This window comes from Lissotriton vulgaris, chromosome 7, assembly GCF_964263255.1.
Source record: "Lissotriton vulgaris chromosome 7, aLisVul1.2, whole genome shotgun sequence".
NCBI lineage: Eukaryota > Metazoa > Chordata > Amphibia > Caudata > Salamandridae > Lissotriton > Lissotriton vulgaris.
This window is the reverse complement of record NC_141695.1, coordinates 1,146,406,973-1,146,428,966: the sequence shown is the minus strand read 5'-3', so window position 1 is coordinate 1,146,428,966 and position 21,994 is coordinate 1,146,406,973.

Genomic DNA, 21,994 nt, shown 5'->3' with positions numbered 1-21,994 from the left:
TGATGTCAGGCACAACAGGGAATTGAGGAACCACAATTTTATTCACCTCCCGTAAATCGATAACAAAACGATAAACAGGCGGTTTTGTAGGATCAGTACGTTTAAGAATGGGCAGCACAGGGCTATTGCACACGTTTCCCCGAGTCTCTTCAATAACATCTTTCTCGATCAAATCATAGATGATCGCCAACAGCGCTCGTTCACCATCAAGGGAGATACGATACTGGGGAATACGTGGCAATCGCACATTAGATTTCAACTGAACAACATAAGGAGAGATATCAAGTAGGCCCACGTCATTTGGACCCGTCGCCCACAAAGACGCAGGAAGAGAACTCAATTCCGGTGGAAGCTTATCAAGAGACAAGTACATAGGAGAGACAACCCTCTCTCCTAACGTAAGCTTTACACCCGCAGGAGAACAATACAAAGTTGCGTACAAACGTTTAAGCAAATCCAGGCCCAAAAGATTCTCGCCACAACCCGTGGTTAAAATCAACGGAGATTCTAGCTCACGTGGCCCAATTTTAAGGGGCAAAGGGCGTGAAACTGGATTGCTAACGGGGGCGCCAGAGAATCCAACGGAAACATTTGTTAAGCCAGACAAAGGTGCGCCAGGGAGTTTCGAATGCATGATAGAACTTTTCGCTGCACCAGTGTCCAACAGAAAAGGCTCAACGACGCCCGATGTAGCAACTGCGACGTAAGGCCCTCTCTGATCAACCGGAACTGATACCACTCCCTCTCCTTGTCTTCGGCTGTCCTAGTAATTACTGTCGTCAGTTCCCTGATCGACGTAATAATCGTCTACATTGTACTGCGCAGATCGTCCTTGCGATGATCCACGTTGATCGAAACAGTTATTAGAATTAGATGAGTTATCTGAGCGATCATTCTGAGCACCACGACCTCTACCACGTGACGCCTGCTGCGAACCACCACGACCTCCTTTGGATGAAGTACCACTATTCCGTTCATTTAAAACAGGGCAATTGAATTTAATGTGTCCCTCCTGTCTACAATAAGCACATTGATTGTACCCCAACGATGATCTTTGGGAGGAGGAATCATTACGCGGCTGCGATCGATTCGATTGCGACTGCGATCTATTCTGTTGGGGTGCATTCTGATTCGAACGCGGAGGATATGCTTGTTGAAGCAACACTTTAGTTTTTAGCTCCTTCGTCTTTTTATCAGCACGGTCGTTCTCCTCTTTCTCCCTATTCTCATAATATTGTGCCGTAGCCAATATCTGAGCAGAGGTAGAAACGGCCCATGCACTTTCCGAATTCTTTAATTTATTGCTCAAATCGGGCAATAAGTTTGAAACAAATTTATCCACAAACAACCTTTGTCCACCCTCAGTACCCATATCCTGACCACTATGGTCAATGAATGCTTCCTCAAACCTCGTAAAGAAGTCGGAAACACTCTCATCTTTCTTTTGCTTACAGGCTGACAATTTACCCTCATAGCTGGCATAAGAGTTTTCATTAACGTTATTATTCTTCATCTGCCGCCAAGATGGCCGCCCAATCACCACCTAATTCATTTGCGTGATCTTGCTGGCGAATCTTAGCCCATACAGGTTGCGGTACGACATTGCCAAACAACATGTCGATATCGGCAAGATTCATAATCGTAGCATCTACGAGCTGCGATAATTCTTTGTAATACCCTGCAGGATTTTTGCGAGGGTCAGGCAATGATTGCTTCACCTGTAACACTTCCGATCTTTTCCACGGGAGATGTATCCATACTCTCTGAAAATACGGTGGGACCGGAGGGGCAGCTGCGGGGTTACCTGGCATCCAAACCGGTGGAACCTCTCGCATGGGATATTGGCCAGACTCATCTGGTTGGTGTTCAATATCCTCGACGAACAATGCATAAGGTATCGGAGCGGGACGAAAAGATAGTAACCGCTCAATAGCACGTCGGACATTAGTATCTACTATCAGTCCAGTTGAAAACTGAAGCCGAAGTTCAGACAGGGCGGTCAGCACCTCGTCAGGCGCATCGGCCGCTATCTGATCATGAAGGAACTTACACATTTCATCAAACACGTATCTCTGGGTTGGTATATTGAATTGACAAAACGTTTCGAGGACAACACGTGGTGGATTTCTCTGCGGATTTACCATCCAACCCATCGCCATATTATATAGCGCAACGCGTTCTCTGTTTCCAGGAAGCTGACTTCGTCTCTGAGGACCACCGGAACCAGCGGACCCCTGAACAGGTCCGAGCGAATGAAAGAAGCTAGCCGCAAGGGGAGAATTGCGGCTACGGGTAGAGGGAGAAGAATAAGACACAGGGCTAACAAGAGAAGAAGTAGAAACAGTAGCGACAGCAGGGGTTAACAAAACAGGAGCAGTAGCGGGAGCAGGAGTATGAGGAAGTGGAGGAGCAGTAGGAATAGAAACAGACAAAGGAGCGGGAACAGTCGGAAGAACGGGTGCAAGTTGAGGAACAGGTGGAGGAGGAATAGGTGGAAGAACAGGTACGGCAGGGACCACAGGAGCTGCGGTACCCTGTACGTACGGAGGTGGCGACTTCATAAGATAGGACATTAAAGGATCCTCAACTACCTCTTCCTTCTTGTCCGACTCCGTAGGCAAAGCAGGATAGCATTTATCTATGGTCATACGCTGTAGTCTCTCAAACACCTCCTTATCCTTATCCTCCTTATCACGCTGGAACTGCTCTGCTTTCTTCACTATGGTAGCAACATTATCTCGCTGATTACGTTTAGTCTGTCTGATTTCTTTCTGCCGGGCTTCTTTGCGCCACAACCGAAAGGCATCAAACATGGCCGGCCTTGATTTTCGTTCGAACAACTTCATTTCTAGATTATCTAAGATTGACGCCTCGAAGCTACCGTGAGGTGGCCAACGAAGGTCGCCGTCCTTCTTTGTATATTTAATCCAATAATCGTTAAAGGTAATCGGACCTAGTCCATGTTTACTATATAGTTCATAAGTGGGAGTTCCAACCGGAGGTATCGGACACGAGTCCTCCAGTCGGGAATCCGCACCACAAGGTCTGAAACAACTAAACAAAGTACTGCGACCAGGCATCTTGCACACTAGCCGAGTTTCACAAACTTCAAGGGTTACGGGATTTACCAAGTCCCAGCAAAGAACAAAACCCTCGGTCTTTGGCGGCTGCAGTCGTCAAACAACACAACAAAGTACGCTAGCAAAGTGTCACCGACAAAAACACTCACACAGCGTGTACAACAAAAACACTCGCTAAAGTGTCAACAACCAAGAGCTATGGGAGCGACCCACAAATACTTAACTCAAAGATCAATGGCGTCACCAGGAAGGCCCGTCTATCGTCTCGCTATACCAAGGTCTACGCCAGGCGCCAAAACAGGTCTACAGTCAGGGCAGCAGTCCGTCGCAGCCGTCCGGAGGCGGGAATCTTCGCGGGAAAAGTCTTCGGGCCACTTATTTCGACAACAGGATCGATGAAGCGGAGTGCACCTTCCCTCGGAGATTTCACACGAAGTTCCTCACGATCGTCGGGCTTGGACCGGTACCACTGATGCAGCCCCACGTTGGGCGCCAACTGAAGGACTGGGTTCTTTAAGACCCAGCGGTGCCAGGGCACAACACCTGAAACCTTCGTGGGTAACCTGCTCCGGCGTACGAATCACAGAGACACGGGACACTTCCTTCGGCGTCAAAGATTCAAGGTTTATTTGCTGCAGGGAACACAGAAGTCACAACAAGTACACAGCGTGCAACTTGGGGAGACTGCTTCAAATTGGTTCTGTGGATCGCTCCTTTTATACAGTTTTTACCCATAGGATAACATTTGAACACAAAAGTTTACAACCCGGTTCTCACAATTATTCCCCGGGGGGTCGCTTTGGTCACTTTGAAACACATGAGGTCCGAAACATAAGTGCGGAAACATTTGGCGGTTCCCAACTGTAAAATCCCATCTTCCCACCATTAGCAAATTCCAATCAGCAGTAAAACAGATCGAAATAGGAACAAGGACAGGTGTAGAGGAAGACGGAGACAGTGGGGAGATCGGAAAGGGTGTAAAAGGGGAGGTAACGGGAAACACGAGATGCAGGCATCAAAGGGACGTGCCTAATGAGATGCACGGCTGAGACAATAAGCCCGTGCGGCAAGATGAGCCTCATGCGGCGTCATCTGCCTTACAGTAGCATCCCCCTCGTCATAAAGACACTTACAAAGAACATGTGTCTTCCGCAAATATCTTGGGAGTCCCAGGGTCGCGAAGCGGACAACGTCCGTTCGCTGGCTACTTGAGGGCAAGAGACAAAATGGATGCCGTATCTAAGATGGAACCCGTGGGTACAGATGAAAAACCCATATAACAAATGAACGGTTTAAGCTAGCACAGCGAAACTGCGCACACTTACTAAACTCGTCATTTGCGGTTCATAGATACCAGACTCGACTATATTCGTGCGAGTCGAAAACACCACTTACAATTGTCACGGAACCTCACTACTCCAACCCACACAACTCATATAGCCGAATAGACTACATCCTAATGTCAGAAACACACACCCACCTCATAGACCACACAGAGATAGGACCCAGAACAGTATCAGATCACCCGCACATAAGCCTAACACTATCGGGCAAGCACAACGAAAAGCCAACCCGCAGATGGCGATTCGATGACAGTCTACTCCAACACACCTCAGCGAAAGCCGAGATAGAGGAGGCGATAAAAGAATACTTACTAATGAACGACACACCAGACACAAACAGGGAGGTACTATGGGATGCCCTGAAGGCCACCATCCGGGGAACAGTCATGACAGTCAAGGGCAGGATGAACAAAGACAGGAACAAGAGAATTGAAGACCTAGAGAGATTAAAAAACTTGAGAACAGCCACATAGCCGGAATAGAAGATAAGAACACACTCACGAACCTGACCAAACTTAAGTACGAACTTAATAGAATACTGAGTGAGAGAGCAGGTATCTGGATCAATAAATACAAATCTATTAACCTCTGCACTGCAAACAAAGCGGGCAAAAACCTAGCATCCTATCTGAGAGGAAAACAGAAACACCACACGATAGGAGCCATCAAAGACAGACACAGCAAGTCCCAGACCACAAACAAAGACATCCTAGAGGTCTTCAGAGACTTCTATGAAGGACTGTACACCAAAGACGTAACACTAAAGGAGGATGCGGGCAAAGAACTGCTAGGGAGCATAACCACACCCACACTATCAGACCAAGAACGAGACATCCTAGAAATGACCATAACGGAGGATGAGATAGAGAAAGCCACGCAAAGCCTCAAAGATAATAAGGCACCGGGGCCAGATGGGTTCACAGCTGGCTTCTACAAGCAGTACCTACACACACTCAAACCCACAATGAAAGAGGTATTCACAGAATGTGCCCAAAGTGGACGCATGACACCCTCAATGGCTGAGGCAAACATAATTGTTATACCAAAAGAAGGGAAGGATACAACAGAGGCGAATTTATTTATTTATTTATTTATTTTGCATCTTGTACCGCGCAAACTAAAACCCGAAGGTGTCAAGGCGCCTAACAAAAAGATCAGAAAGCGGGCAGTCATGCACTTACATGTACGCTTGGATAAAGAGGCGTGTTTCAACGGCTGCTCTGAAAGTTTGGAGGGAAGGGAGGGACCTAAGTTCTAGTGGAAGATCATTCCACCATTTAGGGGCCAGGAGGGAGAAAGCCTTACCACCCCATCTGGCTTTCCGAATACGTGGGATGTGGAGAAAAGAGTGATTGGAGGAGCGGAGGCTCCTACCAGGGTTGTAGTATGTCAGGATGGCTCTGATCCCTGTGGGGCTGCTTTTGGCCAAGGCTTTATAGACCATACACATGGACTTGAAAACAATCCGCTCCTTGATCGGAAGCCAATGCAGCTGCTTCCTGGCCAGCGTGGCCGAAGTGCGACGGGGAAGATCGAGGACAAATCTAGCTGCCGCATTCTGGACTACCTGCAAGCGCTGCATCTGATTCTTATTCAGTCCAGCATACAGCGCATTGCAGTAGTCCAGACGCGATCCCAGAAGGGCGACAGCAAGTTGTCTTCTTGCCGGCTGGGAAAGGTAGTTCCTTATTTTCCTGAGAACATGAATTATGCCCCAGCAGGTCGATACCGTCCTGTTGACTTGCTGGCGCATGTCCAGAGTAGGGTCAATCATTACCCCAAGATTTTTGGCTAAAGAAGTAGGTTTGGGGCACAGACCAAGCGAGTCAGGCCACCACTCCGTGGACCAGATATCTTCCCTTCCGCCAAACACCATCACCTCGGTCTTCTCCCCATTCAATTTGAGTGAGTTGTATATCATCCACTGGCCGACGGCCTCCATACAGGATCTAAATTTGGAGGCGGTCAGCTCAATTGACTGGGAGAGAGACACGAGGATCTGCGTGTCGTCAGCGTAGGAGACTACCTCCATCCCAAAAGATCTGATAAGTCTGGCAAGGGGGGTCACATAGATGTTAAAAAGGGTGGGACTAAGCGCCGACCCTTGAGGGACCCCACATTGCACAGACAGGGATGGAGATAGAAATTTTCCCAACATTACCCTCTGCTCCCTATGGTCGAGAAAGGAAGAGAGCAGACCCAGGGCTGCCCCCCGGACCCCAATCTCACCCAGTCGAGATGTTAAGACCTGGGGAGATAGGGTATCGAAGGCAGCTGTGAGATCCAGGAGGATCAGGAGGGATGTCCGGCCCTCATCCACATTCATACGGATGGAATCGAGAACCAGGGTGAGGGGGGACTCGGTGCTATGTTCCCTCCTGAAACCATGCTGGGAAGGGTCAAGACAGCCTGAATTCTCCACAAAGGCAGCTAGATGCTCGTTAAGATGGGATTCGAGCATCTTTGCAGGGGCCGGAAGCAGTGAGATGGGGCGGAAGTTTTTTAGGACCCCAGGATCAAGAGAGGGTTTCTTAAGAAGGGGCTTGACCACAGCATTTTTCCACTCCTGTGGGAAGACACCATCCCTCATGGCCCCATTCATGATCTCAAGTAAAGGGGGTAGAAGAGATCCCCTGCACTGCTTCAAGATCTTAAGAGGGCAAGCATCTAGTGGAGACCCTGACTTGGTTTTATCAAGCCGCTTGTCGAGATCTTGTAGGGAAAGCGGAGGGAAGGATTCAAGATAACCGGCCACGGGAGGCTCTGCCGATGGAACATCCGGGGCTGCAGTAACTGGTGGCTCCGCCGTAGAAAGCCTCTGAGACTCCAGAGCAGTGTAAATGTCCGATATTTTGGACTGGAAGAACCGAGCGATGTCATTACAGAGCTCCTGAGATGGAACAACTGGATCGGGGACCTGAAGAGATGAAAGGGAGTCCACGATCCTGAAGAGCTCTTTGGGAGATGAAAGAGAGGAAGTCAGGGCCACAAAGTGGTCTTGCTTGGTCCTGATAACTTCCGATTTATATCTCTTGAGCAGGGTTTTGTGAGCTTCCCTTTCTTTGAGATCCCAACTGGCATGCCATCGACGCTCCTGTCTCCTTACTTCCTGCCTAAGGAGTCTGAGTTGTTCAGAGAACCAAGGGGCAGATGGTCTTTTCCTTGCTGAATACCAGTTCGTCCAAGGCCTCTTTCAGAATGTTATCGTAATGCGGCACTGCTGAGGAGGGATCCATCTCCCGAATGGAAGACAGTCTTGAAGTCCAAGGGTCAAAAGAGTGTTCACCGATATTTTTAAAGTTCCTGCGTACTTCAAAGGTACTCGGGACTTTCCTAACACTTTCCTGACTAGGGAAGGCCACTTTGAAAGGCACGGCCAAGTGGTCTGACCAGGAGAGGGAGAAAGGAACCGTAACTGAGAGTCTCTGGTCATTAGAGAAAATGCCATCAAGCGTGTGACCAGCTCGATGGGTGGGTCCTTTCACCAGTTGAGTGAATCCACATGCTGTCAGGGCTTCCAGCAACATGGAGGTGTCATGTGATTCCAATAATTCCAAATGGAAATTAAAAATCACCCAGAATAGTCAGATTCTCCCGACCAAAGTAGGGCTCCAGGAGCTGAAGCAGTTTTAGACTAAAGTTCGCTCTGGGACCGGGCGGACGATAGACCAAAATCCCGTTAAATGGGGAGATATGGGAATCATGTAATGAGAAATAGACCACCTGAGTAGCATCCTTGGGGTCAGATAAAAGCGTGGTATGACATTGAAAGTTGTCCCTATGCAGGATGGCTAAGCCGCCACCGACCCGGCCGACTCCATCCTGCCGGGTCAGACAGTACCCATCAGGGACTGCTTCAGTAAGGTCTGGACCAGAGGAGTCCTTAGCCCACGTTTCTGTAATAAAAGCCCAGATCGGATTCTTCTCCAAAATCAGCTCCTTAAAAATAATATTGTTTTTAATAAGTGAGCGTGCGTTAAGGAGCAAGCATTCTAGACCCAGATCGCTAGGAGAGACCGGTGAGCAGGACTTCCGAGGAGTGACGGACAAAGCAGGAATCATATCGACCGAGTCGAAGAACTTTAGACCGATCTCCCTCATAAATGTAGACTGCAAAATCTACGCAAAAATATTGGCCAACAGACTCAACGCATATCTACCGAAACTCATACACAACTCTCAAGTAGGCTACCTCAAAAACCGCATGTCACACGACAATACGAGACTACTATGCCACATAATTAACCACTCCTCCCGAAGCGACAATGCAGCAGTCATGATAGCCCTGGACGCTGAGAAAGCCTTCTATAGAGTTTCATGGCCTTTTTTAGACCGCTGCATGGAAAAATTTGGGTTAGGACCAAACTATAGGAAGATGGTGATGGCTCTATACGAGGACCCCAAAGCACGGGTGGTGGTCAACGGTGGCACATCAAACATACTCAACCTGGGAAGGGGAACCAGACAAGGCTGCCCTCTGTCACCAGCTCTATTCCTACTAGCCATAGAACCGCTCCTTACGATGATCAGAACTAATGTGGATATTGTGGGGATACCAATAGGGGGAGAAGCTTTCAAGCTAGCGGCATACGCGGATGACGTACTAATAGTCACAGAAGACCCAGAGAGATCCATCAAAGCACTGACTGACACCATTGATAAATACGCCCAGGTCTCGGGGTACAAACTCAACAAAGACAAATCGGAATGCAAACCCTTAAAAATCCACACAACAAGAACGGTATTAGGAACGTCAGGACTAACATGGCAACCGAAACCCATAAAATATTTGGGTATCCTCTTTGAGAGAGACCTAAGAATGACACTGGAACACAACGAACACGCAACAATACAGAAAATTAAGGACAGGGTAGAAGGGTGGTCCCCCAAATTCACAACATGGTGGGGGAGGGTAGAAGCGATAAAAATGATGCTCACACCGATGGTCAACTATATGCTAACCATGCTCCCACTAACTAACACAGAGGGCTTCCACAAGAAACTAGACAAGGTACTGAACAACTTCCTGTGGAGGGGGAAAAACCCAGAATAAGCCTACACAAGCTAAGGCTATCAAAAGATCAGGGTGGCCTGAACATAACAAACTTCAAACGATTCCAGGTAGCATGCATAGCCAGACAGGGGCTACACTGGCTAGACCCAAGACAGGAATACACCCCAGCATGGCTAACATTTGAGCGTGGATTACTAAAAGGCATGAACCCCATCACCCTCCTCACAGCCACACGACACCCAGCAGTGAAGGACAACCCTGTCCTGAAGAACACAAAGACAGCTCTTCTGAGTGTCGACAAACTACTGACAACAAGCATCAAGGGAGGTCAATTTGAATCCATCTGGCATAACCCCACTTTAAGATACAGGGATAAGGTTCTAGACATGCATGAATGGTACAGACATGGTATCTCCACGGCCCACGACCTACAGAGCCAAGGCGCGAACACAGCTTTCGACACACTCAAGGAAACGCACAACCTGCAAAGCATAGAACTCTACAACTTCCTGAAAATCAAAGTAGCAATTAGGAAGGCAAACCTCAACAGCCGGACACCATCGCTCATACAACTTGCAGCCAGTCTCAACACATTAGGACACCAAGTAGCTCACCTATACAAAGCCCTCCGCCCCAAAAACACCAAACTCAACGATAAGGTCACAAACTTCTGGGGGACTTTAGCAGGGAAGGAACTAAGCGAGACCGAGAAAGCAGAGTTATGGAGATCGACCACTAGAAAAAAGATAACTGCATCGCTAAATCAGACCAAATACTGGTTAGTGCATAAGGCATACTGGACACCGGCCCGCCTGGCCTCCCTGGGGATCCGAGAGAGTGATACATGCTGGAATTGTGACAAAGGGAGGGGAGACTTAGAACATCTTCTGCTCAGCTGTCCTAAGATCAAGGAATTCTGGGATAGAATTGGGAAGCTTATCAATGAAATCACGGGAGTAGCCATACACATAGATTTCCCAAGTCTAGTCCTGGGCTTTGCATCCCCGTCCATCAAAACAACAGAAGACTGTGACCTCATTGACCGATTGCTGACGGCTGCAGTCAAAATAATCCTAAGTACCTGGAAAGACACTTCGAAAGCTACACCACAGGCGTGGCTCAACTGGGTCACGTTCCTAAGAGGGGCAGATAACATTACAGCGAAACACTTACCGAAAACTCACAGGCAGTCCAACATATGGGGGCCCCTAGACCTCTACCTATCATCACATAAACCCCCTTAGGCGCAGAATCTAGACAACCATCAAGGGACACACTATGGGGACCCACGCTCCACACAAAGAAACCAGCAAGCAAGGCTCCTCTCCTATCTCATCTTCGACTCCTATCCTTCTCTATCCTCTCTATCGTCCGGGGCGTGGACAAGTATACCCACCAGGCAGCGCAAAAGGGGAGGCAGAAGACAACGCCAAGCAGGACTCGGAAAACAGACATTTGAACTTTTTGAACTATCCGACCTTTCGGACCATTGCAAAGATCGAACTATTGCCCCCCCCCCCCCCCCGCGGGGCCTTCTTCCTTTTTTTTTTTTTTTTGTTCTCTCTCTCTCCTCTCTCTTCCTTCACTCATGTATACTCCATGCTCCATGTAAATATATATTTTTTATACAATAAAAAACTACAGAACAAAAAAAAAAAAGTTATGGCAAGTCGAAGCAAGCCGGTATTTCAAGAGCTGTATTTTTGGCACCACTAAGACAGAGCAAATGTTATTTAAGTTCCTGGATAGGCGGTGCAGCTTTAAAATATGGCACGCTCTGTTTCATGCCAGAGCGTCACGCAGAGCAGGTTTGTTTCTTTTATTGAATGGCACCTTCTTCAACTGAGGCGGGTCCTGAGGCTGGGAAGGCACGACCCTGCGGTCAGGTAAGTTTACATTTTCTGCGTTAGCCTAGTGGGAGTTGATTGGTCAGGATTTTTTATATTAATAGTGAAGTGATAAAAGGGTCGAACGGCACATTTTATGTGAATGTATGTTATGAGTGAATTAACGCACTTTTAAAGCATGGAATACAGCATCATGAATGACTATAGGGTGGAAATTAATGCAATTGTTTTTTATATGTACTTTCTTCCCTTGATGTCATCAGAGGTCAATGAGTCTGTGATGTTAATGGTACACATGGCACTCAAATTATCATCCATGCACTTTATCTAGGAAGGGGAAGCCGAAATTATACCAAAATTTGGAATCTACTGTCTTGAAGGAATTTCAGAGTATCAGAAAAATCCCACAGAATCTCTGCATTAGAAAAAAAATTTGTTTGGATTGTGTAGGATATCAAAAATGTCTGTCCAGCTCGATTTATCAATGCATTGACCTGTTCTTTTAAAAGTTTGAGCACTTCTCATTTTGGTTAAGTAACTCCGTAGGTTTGTAGCTGGCTCATGCATCTCACAGATCTAACAAGTTGTTTATTATTGCTTGAAAATGCACCATATGTCCCATCGATTTTCAATTTTTTCAGGGGAGGTTGTTCGGGCACGCGCGCTACGCCTCGCCACTTTCAAATGTCACCAGCCGCCACTGGTCATAAAGCAAGTAGAATTACTCACTCACGCTTTCACGCAGAAGGAAGCATGCACGCTCTCTTGCTGGAGAAAGCACGTGCTCTCTCAAGTCGAGGCACATGCTGGATGTATTGTCCATACAGTTTCTAAACTTTGACGAAAGCGTCACTACCCCCTGTATGTATCCACGGTACACATCCAGTCAAATAGCTGGTGCGATCAATTCCCCATGAGTAAAAAATTACATGACTAGCGTCAGCGTGAGCGAACTAGTAATTACACAAATATACAAAACGTAAGAAATGGGACTGATGCGAGAGTTTGCTAGTGTGACAAAATATTCACACAGCCCTAATGTTCTAAGAAGCACGCCAGCCCTCATTTTGATAAAAGCTTGTCCGCCCCAATGTCCATAGAAGTCCATCCATTTTCATGTCAAATGAAGCATGCTTGCTCTTATTTACACAGTGACCTGCCTCCTCTCGTGTCATAAGAGCCACACCTGCTTACATGTCAACAGCACCATGCCTCTCATGACCAAAGAGGCAGGACTAATCTCATGTCAACAGAAGAACAGCAGCTTGCATGCCCAAACAAGCATTTGCAATGCAATAGGTCTTACAAATGCAAGATTTTTAGCTATTGACACTGTAAATGACAATGTTTTTTTCTTATCTGTTTAAAAAACCTGCACTAATAAAAGGCATTATCATTTACAATACCAATAGGTCGAAGTCTCTAAAATGCTAGACCTATTGCATTGAAAATGCTTGTTGTTTGCCAGCCTCCCATGCTGCACTTTCATACTAAAAGAAGCCACGCCCCTTTCTTTAGACAAGGTGTGTCTAAAGAAAGGTCCGCGGACGCTATTAAAGTAAAATGGGGTCCGGGGGGGGGGGGGGGGGGGGGGGGGGCGACCGAAGGGAGGCCTTCCCCGCCCGGGGAAATTTGGGGGCCGGGGAAAGGGGGGGTAAGGGGGGTGAGATGGCGCCGCCCGGGGACAGGTTGAGGTTTGGTAGCGTTTGGGCTGGGGGGCGGGGCTTGGTTGGGCTTCCTTTGGGCTGGGCTGCGGTATCCGCCCGGCCTCGCGGCAGAGACACCATTTTAAGTGAGGTGTCTCGGCCGCCGGGCGGGGGGTGGCGGTTGGACAATTTGTTCTTGTGGACGAAACTTTCAAGTCTCCATTGTTGCTAGTGGCACGAGCGGAGGGCCTGCAGAGGAATGGACTTCACGAGGGTGTATACGATCGGACATTGCAGGCTCTACGATGGGACATTCCGGGCTGGAAGGAGAGTTTCCCGGCGCGGGACACATCGCGGCCTGCAGAGGAATGTGTACGATGGGGCATTGCAGGCTTTCCGATGGGACAGTTTGGGCTTGACACGAGGATTTCTCGGCGCGGGACACATCGCTGGACGTGGGAAGTGCTCGGGAGAGCAGCATGCGGCTCCACGCGACCGAGCGGATGGGCCTGTTCTGGCTAGTGCGGGCGGTCAGGCTCCAACGTGGGACTAGGTGAGTCCCTTCTGCCCCTACCCGAAGGGTCCATACGGCCGCCGGGTGCTACTTTGGGGCAGGGGGGGGGAGTAAAGGACCTTCGTGTGATTGTTTGCGGTTGCCAATGTGATTTATGGTTATTCAGATATTGTTGCGGTCAAAAAATGTGGTGATTGTTATTCAGATACTTTAATGAGGTTCTTATTGGAGGAGGTTTCCATCCCTGACAGTGGGTGGGGGAGGGTTGCGGGCAGGTGCGTTCCCACAGCGCAGGTGCGTATTAGGGCTGCGCATGGTGTGGCACGTAGGTGGCGGGGCGTGCAGTGCAGTGCCGCCGGGCTGTCTGCCCGCCCAAGTGGGGGTAGGGGTTTGACGGCCACTTGCCGGAGGCGGAAGAGCGGCGCTACGCTGACGCGGGCACAGTTCGCGCCTTTCCTCACAGGCACGGCCTGGCGTGCGCCACTGTCCTGCGGGATCATGGCGGTGCATCGCCTGTAAGGCGGTTGAGGCGTTGGATACATGTCCTCTCCGCATATGGATGCACAAGTTACTTTGCTAGAGCATTCTCTTAGGGATGTGAGTTAGAATCCCGGATATGGTTTCTCTGCTTACACTTTGTAAGGTGCGTTAAAAACCAACCCTTTATCGAATTACAAGAAACATCAAACAACTAGGTGGTACTGCAGCAACGGAGCCAATTGTTAAAACATACAAATCGCAGCGCTCTTGCAAATTTGAGCAATTGAAAGGATCAAGTCCATACCTAGCCTCGGATTTAAAGAAAAATGTGCGCAGAGCTGCTTTCGAATGGGCAAAATAGTTTCTACCGGCTTCTTACATGCCTTGTTCGCGTGACTAGAACTCATGAGTCGTTAATATTATTGTCGCACACATCGACTACAAATTTGAGATACCCGTGCTTTTAACACATTCGAACGAATCTACAGAGTGTTAGCGAGTCCCAAACTATGGGGTAGGGATAGGTCGGGAGTCTGCGTATTACGTGGAGTGGTCTACAGTAGTGTTTTTCAGGGCAGTTGTAACCTGTTGAAGGCGGCTTTGAAAGTGTTGGAAGGCTTGCAGCTTCTTGGCATTGATTGAAAGAAAGCGGATAGGTGAAGCTCATGCAATGTATCACAGACAGATAGAGTGACCAGCAACTGCAATGTGTACACGGTCTGTGGGCAGCAGCCCTGCATCTCTTGGTAGTTGTCATCAGTTGCAGTTTGGCGGGACCTCCACACACTGGTGGATTTGCTCAGCTCCCAGGGTTGAATTGAGAGCGTTCCATGGTTTCTATTCCAAAGGTGCTGCTGCCTGCATTTGCCCATTTTGTCCTGGCTGTCTGTGTCGTTACGTGCTGCCACACGGAACAACCTGGTGAGTACGTAACAATGGTAAGAAACGGTTTCTCATATACTCCGGATCCTGCTTCATGCAGCCAGGCGTATGGGGCAACGGGCCTTTGTTTGATACAGTACTCCACCGGAAGCCAATGCACTGCTTTTACTGTGGGTTCAGTATGTCCGTATTCAGGGCTTAGTTAGTAACGAAAAAGGACATCTATCAATAATCCTGTTTGGCATTCCTTAAATGGTGAATATCGGGTAACCGCAGTTTTTGTAATTCCTAACATTGCCACCTCAAAGCCTTTCGTACATGTTGAAAGGCTATTTTTATTTGCAAACAGGCGCAATTACTGCTTCACAGCATTGGGAACGCCAATTTGTTTGATACATGTGGAGCAGAGTGCCTGTGCCCACACATTTGCTCGGATGCCGGCGACTGGCACTATCGAAATGCCAGGGGGTCGAATGGCAAGACTGCATAGTTATGATTTCACTTTATCCCTCTATCATAACTACCGGACACTCCCTGCACCTTTAATTTTACTCCTACAGGTTCTTGTCATACCTGCATTCCTTCTTTGTCACTGTTTTACAGTTTTCTCCTCCTCTTCTGTTCCCCTTTTGTGTTTTCCAGTTCGAGCGTGGTGCAGCGCACAAGCGCCACATAGAGATGACCTTGTGGAATTGATCTGTATTGTTTGAAAACTGGTGTGAAATATGAAAGTCCTTTGAGTGTTGGATAGGTTGGTGAGTTCTTTGGTTTCAGGGGGACAGCGGAAGGCTAGTAGCGGGACAAGAGGGTTGGCATTTGGGTAGCGCAAGTACAGTCTGTTTTAGCACAAGTGCCATGAAAGACCTAATTGAAAGGCAACCCTTGGTAACTTTGGTGCTACACGGTGTTCTAGTGAGCAAGGCGGGGTTGCACTTCGCGCCTCCGTTTCAGTGAAATATGTTAAATCTGGGCCCAGGTTAATGGTCTTGCGCTTTGTGTTGGAATCCCAAGCTCTAAATTATATACATACTTTTCTCTAAAGTTTACATAGTGCTCAGCTTTTCTATGCAAAGGGGCAGTGCGGAGTACCACGCTGATGTCTTCTGCAGAACCATTTTATTAGTATGAAAGACGGAGGTAAGTGCAAAAATTTGTAAAAGTGACGGTTTTCACAGTTGAAGTCCTAGAGGGAACAACCTGACAAAATATCTGCAAAGGCACTTGTGAATACGGCAAACAAAAATTAGCGTTTCAATGGGCCGCGGGCATTTCGAGTCGCGCGTGGGTAAGAGGTACGTTCTTCCATTTTATTAGTGGGGAACAAGGAGGCAAGCTCTTAAACTTTATAAAAGTGACAATTTTCACAGTTGAAGCCCTAGAGTGCAACACCTTACAAGATATCCGAAAATGTACTGGTGGATACGGCGAACAAATTAACGTTTCAATGGGCCGCGGGCGCTTCAAGTCGCGCGGGGGGAGAGGTACGTTCTTTGCAGTGGGCTTTTTCCTGACGGACAGGCTCTGGGGGTGACGCACTGTGTGGAGGACTTCTTTCTGGGCGCCAGAGAGGAAGCACGGTCCCTTGTCGGTGTGGGCATTCTCCGTAGTGAGCTCGACTCCGTGGTCAGGGAGCACGCCCGCCGGAGGACAGGGGGGTCGCAACGCGCAGCGGGGTCTGACGCCGAACGGTGCCGTGGCCTTGTCGGGGGCCGCGGGATAGGGTAGGTGACGGGGGGGTTGGGAGATGCGGCAGGGGTTTCTTCCGGGCGGACGGGCGCAGGTGTGGGACACACATCCGGAGGGCTTCTCTCTGGTGGGACGGCCGGCTTCGGCGGACTGCCGGCAGGCGCTGGGCGGCTTCTCGGGCCTGGTTGACAGGGGGGGGCCCTGGGCGCCAGAGAGGGGGCACGGCCCCGTTTTAGTGCGGCATACCTGTTGGGAGCTCGATTCCGCGGCCAGGAAGCATGCCCCGGGGGTGACGTCGACTGAGGGCATGGCCCTATACAGTTAGTGGCGGAGGGCATGGCCCTAGGCATGGGTGACGGAGGGCATGGCCCTATGCAGTGGCGACGGAGGGCATGGCCCTATACATTGGTGACGAAGGGCATGGCCCTATACATTGGTGTCGGAGGGCATGGCCCTATACCTTGGTGATGGAGGGCAGGGCCCTATACGTCGGTGACGGAGGGCATGGCCCTGTACGTCTGTGCGGAGGGCATGGAGCTATACGTTGGTGACGGAGGGCATGGCCCTAGAACTTGGTGACGGAGGGCATGGCCCTAGACATTGGGGATGGAGGGCATGGCCCTATACGTTGGTGAAGGAGGGCATGGCCCTATACCTGGTGGCGGAGGGCATGGCCCTATACGGGGGGACGGAGAGCATGACCCTATACGTGGGGATGGAGGGCATGGCCCTGTGGTTCAGGGGGAGGACCGGTCGGCAGTTCGAAGACATGGACCGGACAGCAAGGGGCTTGGGGGGGTCCGCGGCACGCCATATAGTTGGGGGTGGCCTGCCGGCTGGGTCATGTGGCACGTCCCGGGTTAAGGGAGGGGGAGTCCTAGGGGGGGTCGAGGACCGTTAGCACGTCCCTCGAGTGGCGGTTCTTCCTAATATAGGGGGGAAGAGCAGGAGAACTGTTTGGATTATCGGGGAGTAGGTCAAGCACAATAAAGTATTTAGCCAGGTGGAGAGGCAAATTGACGTTATGCTAATTGTTACTGTTGGTGGATTGTGGGAATCAGTTAGGGGAGGGGGTGGGGGTGAGGCAGGAAATTACATATTCATGAGGTTTAGATTGTGCGGAGCAGGCCAAGGATGTTATTGTGTAGAATGCACCTGCTTCCAATAAAGCGGCCTTTATCACACTTACATTGAGTCCCGGGTCGGTGCTTTCTCCCCCAGGACCACATTGGGGCCCATTGGCGAAAGGGGGGGGGCCGACCGAAGGGAGGCCTTCCCCACCCGGGGAAATTTGGGGGCCGGGGAAAGGGGGGTAAGGGGGGTGAGATGGCGCCGCCCGGGGACAGGTTGAGGTTTGGTAGCGTTTGGGCTGGGGGCGGGGCTTGGTTGGGCTTCCTTTGGGCTGGGCTGCGGTATCCGCCCGGCCACGCGGCAGAGACACCATTTTAAGTGAGGTGTCTCGGCCGCCGGGCGGGGGGTGGCGGTTGGACAATTTTTTCGCTCCCACCCTCCCTGGGCCATGATTCGGGGGGGGGGGCCCGAGGGCAGGCATCGCTACGTACGGGGGTGCTCCCTTTGCGAGGGATTTTGGGGGTGTCGGAGAAGTTGGGCAGTGTTTTGTTGGAGGCTGGTGCAAACGGGGAGTTTTTGGATTGGGTGGGGGGGTTTTCACATGTCGCTGGAGCAGGTGTGGGGTGCATTCTGTATGTAGGGGCGGTTCTTCCTAATATAGGGGGGAAGAGCAGGAGAACTGTTTTGAATATCGGGGGTAGGTCAAGCACAATAAAGTATTTAGCCAGGTGGAGAGGCAAATTGACGTTATGCTAATTGTTACTGTTGGTGGATTGTGGGAATCAGTTAGGGGAGGAGGTGGGGGTGAGGCAGGAAATTACATATTCATGAAGTTTAGATTGTGCGGCGCAGGCCAAGGATGTTATTGTGTAGAATGCACCTGCTTCCAATAAAGCGGCCTTTATCACACTTACATTGAGTCCCGGGTCGGTGCTTTCTCCCCCCCCCCCCTTTCGCCAATGGGCCCCAAGTGTGGTATGGGCTCTTTTACCAAATAAAGCATGTGTTTGTCAAGTTGACAAACAAATGCTTTTTTTGTAAAAGCTCCCCGTGAAAGCGTGCATGGTGCACTGAATGCGCTGAATGTTTCAGGAGTAGTGCCTGCAATAGGAGAAACGCATTAAAAAAATAGTGTGTAACAAGCGAAGTAAAAGGGCTAGTCCTCATGGTAGGTTACAAATGAAGACAAGGTGGTACTCAGGAGGGACTAACAAGCCTATTACTGTTTCAGAATCCAGCATTTATGAAGAACAATGACACAAGCTAATGACAAATATGGTCAGAGAGTGGGCGGGCCTTCAAGTCCATTATCCAATACAGCATGCCCAGGCTAGACCTAACAAGCATTGAAAATGCAATAGGTCTTGCCTTTGATTAAGTTAAAGCCATTTGCTTTGCTAATCGTATTGTATAGCAGAGCAAATGGCTTTAACTTAATGAAAGGCGAGACCTATTGCATTTTTAATGCTTGCTTGTATCTCCTACCCAGGGCCTTAAGTGAGCCGGGTCCTGCAGGTGCTCAGCGCCGGCAATTCTAAAAAGTAGGTGCTAAGAGAGCTCCATATCAGGCTCTTCATTTTTTGACCTCACCCTTGGGTGGAAAAACAATCTTAGCTTTGTAGCAGTCCCACCCTCCACTGCTTTGATGTAACTTCAAAGCGACTGTTCTTTCAGTCTCATCATTTCAGAACTGAAGCATTTTCAATAATCTATACAACGATGCCAACTTGTTGCTTATTTATCTTATGCACCTAACACCCATTGACAAAGCAACAGTCCTGGCTTGTTGCAGGTGTAATGTTATTTGCATTATATATATGTATGCAATGACAAGAGCATCAAAACTCCAGTCGGGTGGCAAGCAATGAAAAACACACATATTTAGCAAAGGTGTTTTTAAGATACGCCCTTAATTACATCAGCCACGCCCCTTGGAGAGACCTCACCGCTTTTTCATCCAACTTAAAGCCCTGCTCCTAGGCACAAAATACGTGCTAAAAAGCTCTGCCCGAGAACTGACGGAATGTCACTTTTAAATTCACATAGGGTCACGTGAATCACCTTGTGAAAATGAGGGGAATTAATCTCCAATGCGTTCACGTGGACATCCTCATGACTTGCTACGTGTAGCTGCAACAGACGTAGAATTGTGGTTTAAGGAAGCACTAGGGAGCGTTTATCGTTCCCTTCACTGACACATATACCACAAAAGCATTTGCTGGCGCTCACGGGTGCAGCAGGTGTAGTGGACAGCGGTTGTGGGTAAAAGAGGTCTGACTAGTGGCACCCAAAGTTCCTCCAGTTATTGGGCTGGGGTTTACCTGTGGTGGTATTAATTGTAGTGGGTGATGCTTGCAAGCACTCTTAGCACTATTGGCGCATGCAAGGCATGGCAGGTGGAGTCAAGTGGTGCTTGCCGGTGCCTCGGTATGTGGTGTTGCTCGCAGGAGGGAGGTGTCTTAAGGTCTTACGGTTGTTTTAAAAGGTGCCTCGGTTGCAGTTATGGGTGTTTACATGCACTGCAGAGGCAGTTGGTGCTCACAGATACCCCAGGTGCATCTTTCAATGCTCACATGCACTGCAGGTGCAGTTGGTGGAGTTCGCATGCGCCTTGTTCACAGCTGCAGTTGATTCTGTTGAGGAGAAAAGAAGAGAGGGTCCCCGAAAGTATGCATGAAAGTGTGGAGCAAAAACACCCGAGAGAGACAGATGAAAAAGAAAGCTGGGCAAACACAAAGTGAAAAAAATAATTAATAGAGAGGAAGCCACTTTACGGCAGAGAGGGGTAGGGAGAAGGGAGAGAAAAGAGTTAAACACAGACCAAATGAAAGATAATTGAAAGACAGAGAAACGTAGAGAAGAGATGACAAAGTGAAATATTTGGTGCGGCAAGGCGTAATAGAAGCGCCCTGATACCCGATCCCTTCGGGTGAAGTTTGCGCTATAAAAACAAGGCAGCGTGACAAAGCTTCTGATAAGAAGCTTGGTTGTTATGACAATAGAATGTTATTGGCACAAGATGGCATCGGACTGTCTAGTGTCTGTAAGTACACGCATGCTGTTAGGTTTGGATACATGGCGAGAGCAGCTATCTTTGTCCATCCCTACGTGTGCATGTATTGCTTTAAGAGAATGGATTGCAAAAGGCACTCGCATGGCGAGTCAGCGCATGCGCTGCTATTAGCGCATGCGCTGCTATCGCCAGGCGAGACCTAAAAAGCATGCATGCTTTGATGATGAAAGGAGATGTGTGCCTACTCTGATGTCCTAAGAAGGTTCCATTCTCTAGGGTCCTAAGAGGCATGCTAATTTTGATTTCTATAATGCTAAAATGTTACTTGGACACAGGCACGCAACACCCATTAGACTCATCGGGCTTCAGCCCCCCCCCTCATCCCCCCCGTCGTGTGTGGCAGCCCGGGATGAGACAGATCCCGGGCACACACATCGCCGCACCCGAACGTTGCACAGGTCTTTAAAAGACCATTTGAATGTTAATTAGGCCTTGCAGTTGTTTCACCCATTCTAAGAGCCCCTGCAGCTCCACTCTGCCTACTGATTAAAGGTTCAGCCCCCCCTCGAAAATTCTTCTTAGCCCCCCCCCCCCCCGAAATTTGGCTCTAGTTGCGCCTTTGCTTGGACACCTGTATGCCATAAGGTCTAAAACCACACAATGTAGGAGTGTTTAAAATGTGCATAATTTGCTTTTTCGTAATGATGTGAAATTTTGGCAAAATTATGTGAAATTAAATATTAATGCATGAAATGCGAAACTGACAGTGGCCACTATACTTGAGCACAAAATTACTCCTTGTGTTCCCTTTGGAAGCGAGAATGAATTTTCAGGCTTAAAAATAGTAAATAAAATGTTTTTCAAAACAGTGAACCTCGGTCGCTCAGACTCAGTCAGTTCCGTTGTCCCCACGTGTCCACAGTAAATGTTTACAGTGAATTGTGAATTTTTGGTAGATTTTTACCGCAACCGAAGAATAATTGTGCAATTTGAGGAATTTCTTGTAACAAAAGTAACACAAAATGATTGTCATTGTGCCAATTACACCGGTGTAACACAAATGTTGGCTATGTCTACTCACAAGTTAACCCTGCTCGACAGCTTCTTGAAATTTAGTGGTGATGGGATCTTCTAAGGCAGCAGCTGACAGCTGGCATAAAATTGATGGTCCTTTATTATGAGAGTTATATAGACATTTATTCAGAAGATACACATCTTATCTATTCAAAGGGCCTAAATATTTCCTTCCATAATAGGTTAAAGGAAGCAAGTACTGATATTGAAAACTTCCCATTCCCATAGAAACAAGCTTGTTAATAACACATTCTCAAAAACTGGCGCCAGCGCTCAAGTAAACCAGAGGTCATTTGAGGACAAAACATTCGTCCCCTTTGGAGGAAATTAGCCCACCTCCTTTC